The sequence below is a fragment of the Oncorhynchus mykiss genome, chromosome 16, assembly GCF_013265735.2.
Source record: "Oncorhynchus mykiss isolate Arlee chromosome 16, USDA_OmykA_1.1, whole genome shotgun sequence".
NCBI lineage: Eukaryota > Metazoa > Chordata > Actinopteri > Salmoniformes > Salmonidae > Oncorhynchus > Oncorhynchus mykiss.
In genome coordinates, this window is record NC_048580.1 from 8,005,145 (window position 1) to 8,012,288 (window position 7,144).

Genomic DNA, 7,144 nt, shown 5'->3' on the forward strand with positions numbered 1-7,144 from the left:
CACCAAAATCATTTGTGTCCCCTGATCCTTCCACAGCATAATAAGACTGCGTTAAGACAATTATTTATCAATGACCCAAATCCAACTAATTTAATCCCTACCATTGTGTCACTGAGTTGTCATAATGCTTTAGCAAATGTACATTATCGTAGGGGCGTTGTAAGACACAATGTAAAAAATAGAACTGATATGGCAGGCAAAAGCCAGAGGAGAATCCATCCGGAATTTGTTTTTAGGTCACAGTCCATTCAAATGCTTGTCAATGGGATATTCAAAGGAATTCCTCCCAGATTGCAGTTCCTATAGCTTCCACTAGATGTCAACAGTCTTTAGAAAGGGTTTCAGGCTTATTTTTTGAAAAAATAATTAGTATTTGTAGTTTTTCAAGGTGGCTCTCATTTTGACTCTAGTCTTGTGGCGCACGTGGATGAGGGCGCACGTGTGGATGAGGGCGCGCACCTCGTTATTTATCTCTGGTATTGAACAACCTAAATTCCGTCTTAAATTGTATTGTTTAATTACATATTAGGGTACCTGAGGATTGATTAGAAACGTTGTTTGACTTGTTTGGACAGAATGTATTGGTAACTTTTCAGAATCCTTTGTCTGCATGTTGAACGAGTGGAACGGGTGGATTACTTAATCAAATGCGCCAAATAAACTGACTTTTTTGGGATATAAAAAAGGACTTTATCGAACAAAACAACCATTTGTTGTGTAGCTGGGACCCTTGGGATTGCAAACAGAGGAAGATCTTCAAAGGTAAGTGATTTATTTTATCGCTATTTCTGATTTTTGTGACGCCTCTACTGGTTTGGAAAATGTTTTCAATGCTGGTGTATGCGGGGTGCTGTCTTCAGATAATCGCATGGTACGCTTTCGACGAAAAATCATTTTTGAAATCTGACAACGCGGTTTGATTAACAAGAAGGTAAGCTTTTAAATGATGTAGGACACTTGTATGTTCATGATTGTTTAATATTAAGATTTTTGTATTTTGAATTTCGCACTCTGCAATTTCACCGGATGTTGTCGAGGTGGGTCATGAGCGCCCCACCTAGCCCAAAGAGGTTTTAAGAAACAATGTTCATGTAATCAATAATTTGCTAGTAACAGATGACATTCATATTCTCTGAAACTCACTTAGATAATACCTTTGATGATACAGTGGTAGCAATACAAGGTTATAACATCTACAGAAAAGACAGAAATGCCAACGAGGGAGGGTGTTGCGGTTTATATTCCGAACCACATTCCTGTAAAGATCAGAGATGATCTCATGTTAAATACTGTTGAAGTAATATGGCTACAGGTTCACCTGCCTCACTTAAAGCCCATTCTGGTGGGAAGCTGCTGTAGACCATCAAGTGCTAACAGTCAGTATCTGGATACCATGCATGTATGAAATCCTTATCCTTGAAGTTGAAGAATTTATGGTTAATCTTCAGTAAAAGCTGGTTTACAAAGTTTGTGGAAGCCAGCCTTGTTCTACAGGGTCTGGAAACAAGTCCTGCAAAGCTGAACAGCCTTTCACAGACAGCTGATGCAGGTAAGACTGTGTTTAACCTCAGAGCACAGCTTACAGACTGCCGGGAAGGACTTGAGTAACTCCATATGATCCGCTGAACAGGCCAGGTATCCGTCCAGCTGTTTGGAGCTTTCTTGTGCTTGAGATGTTTTCATGGCAGAGAAGAAGTCCTCCTGATCTGATGAACTGGTGCCATCACCTAGCTGCAGCAAGGGTTCTTCCAGGTGGTCCTTGATGTAGTCCATTCCTGAAATACAAGTAAGATGATAATAGACATCATGCAGTTGTGAGCCTACATTAATCCATCCCCCATCCAAGCAACAGGGCTAAGTAGGTTACCCATTGGACCTGAACCACAAAGTCAGGAATGTAGTTTAAATGGGTGGTTCTCAAATCTATGAAGTGTCAAAATGTGCACTATACACAATAATACGAATAATAAAATACTGTTAATTAAACACGTTGTCTTGCCCATTCTGATGGTGGATTCATCCTTTGTCCACATGGTTTTGAATTTGGAGAGAAGCTGCGATCAGCTCAGGGTCGTGAAACACGTGGCTGAAGCGATTCTTCAGTCCCAGTTGTAACGCATCCCCCAGAGGCTTACAGTAATTCAGGGACAACTTTATTCAGTCAAGTTTTGTGATCAGCAACATGTGAAACAGTTACTAGTCCCCAAGCAAAGAGTCAGGAAACACTGCAACAGATTTAGACAACATTCAAGACCTTAAATTATGACAAAATACTCCATAATCCTTAGTCACATTGGAACCTCAAAGTTTGTGCACAGAACTCTCTTTGTCTTTGACAATCCTTCTACAGCCATGAACCAGGAGTTCAACCTTGTAGCATTCAGGCGCAGAATCTTCAACCGTATCGGCTGCAATTGTGGATCTTCCACATTAGTTCCAAAATGGTTCGCACTTGCTGAATGTTGAACGGGACACTTTTTTTGTAAGATTCCCTGATGTGGTCAACTCCTCTCATGGCCTCAGTCACCTTCTTCTTCATTCCTTGGAGGCTTCATCAATCCTTGAGCGCTTTGTGGGCCTTGATAAGATCTTTGAGTTAGGCTGCAGATCCTGGACAAACTCTGAATGGTTCTTGTTCTACAACAGTGAATGGTTGGAGCCCTTGGATCACATACTTCACCACAGCTTTGTCGATGGATTTTTAAGACACTGTCTTCAGTAATGTGCTCTGCTTGATGGTGGAGGGAGTTTTAGGGGAGTTTTCTCTTCAGTGTGTTTGCCGCCAGTTCTCTATACTTCTTAAGATGGTGTATATGCTTTCTCTGAAATAAGACGAAAAGGAAAAGTGAAAGACAGTTACTTCGCTAGAAAACTACCATCACCAAATACTTGAGGTATAGGATACTAATTTTAAAGCTATAAACAACATTAGCTAAGTGTGAGTTTGTGACCACCGTTTAATATTACAATCGAGGAAAAAACTATGTTACTTGATCTAGCTGGTAGGTTACGTCAATAACTTAAGTCTATGGTAATTAGCAAGGTAAGAGCAACTTTACTAACGACATGCCACAGGCTTTCAGTAAATCCAGTGTCTATGTATGTGGATGACTCAACACTATACACGTCAGCTACCACAGCGACTGAAATGACAGCAACACTTAACTTCTTTGGGACTGGGGGGCAGTATTGAGTAGCTTGGATGAATACGGTGCCCAGAGTAAACTGCCTGCTACTCAGGCCCAAAAACTAGAATATGCATATAATTACGAGATGTGGATAGAAAACACTCTGATTTGAATGAATGATTTTTGAATGATGTCTGTGAGTATAACAGAACTCATATGGCAGGCAAAAACCTGAGAAAAAATCCAACCAGGAAGTGGGAAATCTGAGGTTTGTAGGTTTTCAAGTCTTTGCCTATCCAATATACAGTGTCTATAGGGTCATATTGCACTTCCTAAGGATTCCACTAGATGTCAACAGTCTTTAGAACCTTGTTTCGGGCTTCTATTATGAAGGGGGAGCGAATAAGAGCTGTTTGAGTAAGAGGTCTGGCATAATGCCATGAGCTAAATCAGGCACGCGGCCTTGAGAGCGAGCTGCATTCCTTTTAATTTCTAACGACAAAGGATTTGTCCGGTTGAAACATGTTAGAAGATATATGATAAAAACATCCTAAAGATTGATTCTAAACATCGTTTGACATGTTTCTACGAACTGTAATATAACTTTTTTGACTTTTCGTCTGAACTAAGTGATCGCACATTGTGCATTTGGATTACTGTGCTAAATGCACAAACAAAAAGGAGGTATTTGGCCATAAATGATGGACTTTATCGAACAAAACAAACATTTATTGTGGAACTGGGATTACTGGGAGTGCATTCCGATGAAGATCATCAAAGGTAAGTGAATGTTCATAACGCTATTTCTGACTTTTGTGACACCTCTCCTTCTTTGGAAAATGGCTGTATGTTTTCTGTGGCTAGGTGGTGACCTAACATAATCGCAAGGTGTGCTTTCGCCGTAAAGCCTTTTTGAAATCTGACACAGCGGTTGCATTAAGGAGAAATGTATCTATAATCCTATGTATAACACTTGTATCTTTTATCAATGTTTATTATGAGTATTTCTGTAATTTGATGTGGCTCTCTGCACTTTCACCGGATGTTTGTTTGAGACAATGCATTTCTGAACATAACACACCAATTTCAAATGAGGTTTATGGACATAAAGATTAACTTTATCGAGCAAAACACATTTTTATTGTCTAACATGGACTCCTGGGAGTGCCATCCGGTGAAGATCATCAAAGGTCAGTGATTCATTTTAACGCTATTTCTGTCTTTTGTGACACCTCTCCTTCTATGGAAAATGGCCGTATGGTTTTCTGTGGTTAGGTGCTGACCTAACATAATCGCAAGGTGTGCTTTCGCCGTAAATACTTTTTGAAATCAGACACTGTGGCTGGATTAATGAGAAGTTTATCTTTAAAATGGTATATAATACTTGTATGTTTGAGGAATTTTAATTATGAGATTTCTGTTGTTTTGAATTTGTCGCCCTGCAATTTTATTGGCTGTTGGCGAGGTGCAAAGAGCTGCAGTTATTCTCAGAATGGGGGGCAAGGAATAAGTTAGTCCTAAATATTAAAAGCAAAAAAACTAAAAGCATTTGATTTGGGAAAAATAATTAACTGAACCCCAAACCTAACCTAAATCTTGTAATGAATAATGTGGAAATTGAGCAAGTTGAGGAGGCTAAACTGCTTGGAGTAACCCTGGAATATAAACTGCCATGGTAAAAACATATTGATACAACAGTAGCTAAGATGGGGAGAAGTCTGTCTAAAATAAAGACCTGCTCTGCATTCTTAACAGCGCTTTCAACAAGGCATGTCCTACAGGCCCTAGTTTTGTCTCACCTGGACTGCTGTTCAGTCGTGTGGTCAGGTGCCGCAAAGAGGGATTTAGGAAAATTGCAATTGGCTCAGAACAGGGCAGCACGGCTGGCCCTTGGATATACACAGAGAGCTAACATTAATAATATGCATGTCAATCTCTCCTGGCTCGAAGTGGAGGAGAGATTGACTTCATCACTACTTGTATGTGTGAGAGGTATTACATGTTGAATGCACCAAGCTGTCTGTTTGAACTACTGGCACACAGCTCAGATACCCATACATACCCCACAAGACATGTCACCAGAGGTCTCTTCACAGTCCCCAAGTACAGAAAAGTCTATGGGAGGTGCACAGTACTGCAGTACATAGAGCCATGACTACATGGAACTCTATGCCACATGAAGTAACTCATGCCAGCAGTACAATTGAACAGCAATAATCAGTTTGTGCTGGCCGACCACGAGGTCAAGAGAGACAGAGCTGGCCCTGAAACAAGGTAAGGTGGCTGTCTCCTGGAAAGGCTACATGCAGTCAACACCAGGTTGCATAAGCTTACTTCTCATATTGATGCACACATCCAATCAGGTGACAGACCAGTTAACTAGGCCTAAGACCCCTAGACTTAGCAATTGCAACAATATTACCAGGCTAGTTAATAGATTTCGTAACACATTTCTATATAAAGTCCTATATATTTTTTGTTAAAACCTGTTGAGGATATGGCAGATATACGCCCCCTTTGGAGAGATTGGGTACCCCTAGTAAACTGGAAAAAAAATCTTTCAAAAATTGTTAATATATGCAAATAAAAATTATTATTGGATAGAAAACACTCTAAAGATTCTAAAACCGTTGGAATTATGTCTGTAAGTATAGCAGAACTCACAGGGCAGGCATTCTTCCAAACTAGTTTCTGTGGCCATGAAAGTTGGAGCAACTTTGACGTCATGCCCCCACCCCTCCCAACCAGCTATGATTCTGGGGACACTTTCTATCTCTTCCGCTAGATGTCCTCTTTCATTAGAGCTTCAAACCGTTCAAATCGCGCGAGAATTGACCCTATGGGAGTGAAATTAGTGCGTGCCACGAGAGAATAGGCTGTGCGTATGGGCGCGAATTGGTCACAGTCATTCCTTTGTTTCCAGCACTGAAGAGAAGGGCAGACGATGGGCGATTGAATTGAAGTTTGTTTTGCACGTCTAAAACATCATAAAGCTTGCTTCTGCACTTAGTTTGACCTGTTTAGTCGACATATAATGTGTAATTTTGAAGTTTTGATGCGCAACTTATCCGGACCAGAGGACGTTTTGGGTGCATTTCAGCTGATGTTATTAGCAGTAGCTAATACAAAGACGCAAGACTTGAAACCAAACGATGTATTGGGTAAGTATGAAGCCTTCCAGAACATTCTGAACGAAGACCATCGAAGGTAAGGGAATATTTATGCTTAAATCTGTGTTTCTGTTGACTCCAACATCACGTGGAAATGTAGCTTGGAACTGAGCGCTGTCTCAGCATATGGAATAGTGTGCGATTTCTGTAACGTTAAAAATAAATCTAACACAGCGGTTGCATAAAGAAGCAGTGTATCTTTCTAACTATATGTAGAACATGTATATTTAGTCAAAGTTTATGATGTCTATTTTACGTTATCTTGCCGCGCTACATAGATTTCCTGCGGGCGTTTTTGAGTAATTTCTGAAGGTGAACTCACTGTAAATGGACATTTATGGATATAAATGGCATATTATTGAAAAAAAAAAATATGTACTGTGTAATATGTCATATTACTGTCATCTGATGAAGATTTTCAAAAGGTTAGTGAGCGATTTATTTTTTAATCCTGCGTTTGTTGATTGCATGTTTTGGCTATTGAAATGAGCTGTGTCTGGTGGTGGTTTTACATATATATGTGCTATGTTTTCGCCGTAAAACATTTTAGAAATCTGACTTGCTGGCTAAATGAACAAGATGTTTATCTTTCATTTGAGCTATTGGACTTGTTAATGTGTGGAGGTTAAATATTTTTAAGAATATTTTTGCGTTCCATGCGCCACCGTTCCAGCTGCACGTGGGAGGGTTGATTCCCAATTGGGAACCAGTATCGTAGACAGGTTAAACATACAAAGTAATACAATTTGGACAAAGTTGATTTGATTCAATATGTTGTATCATTTTGTCTGCACCGTCTGTACCAACAGTAGCACCACATGTTACCTTGGCTGCTAATCTATCCTG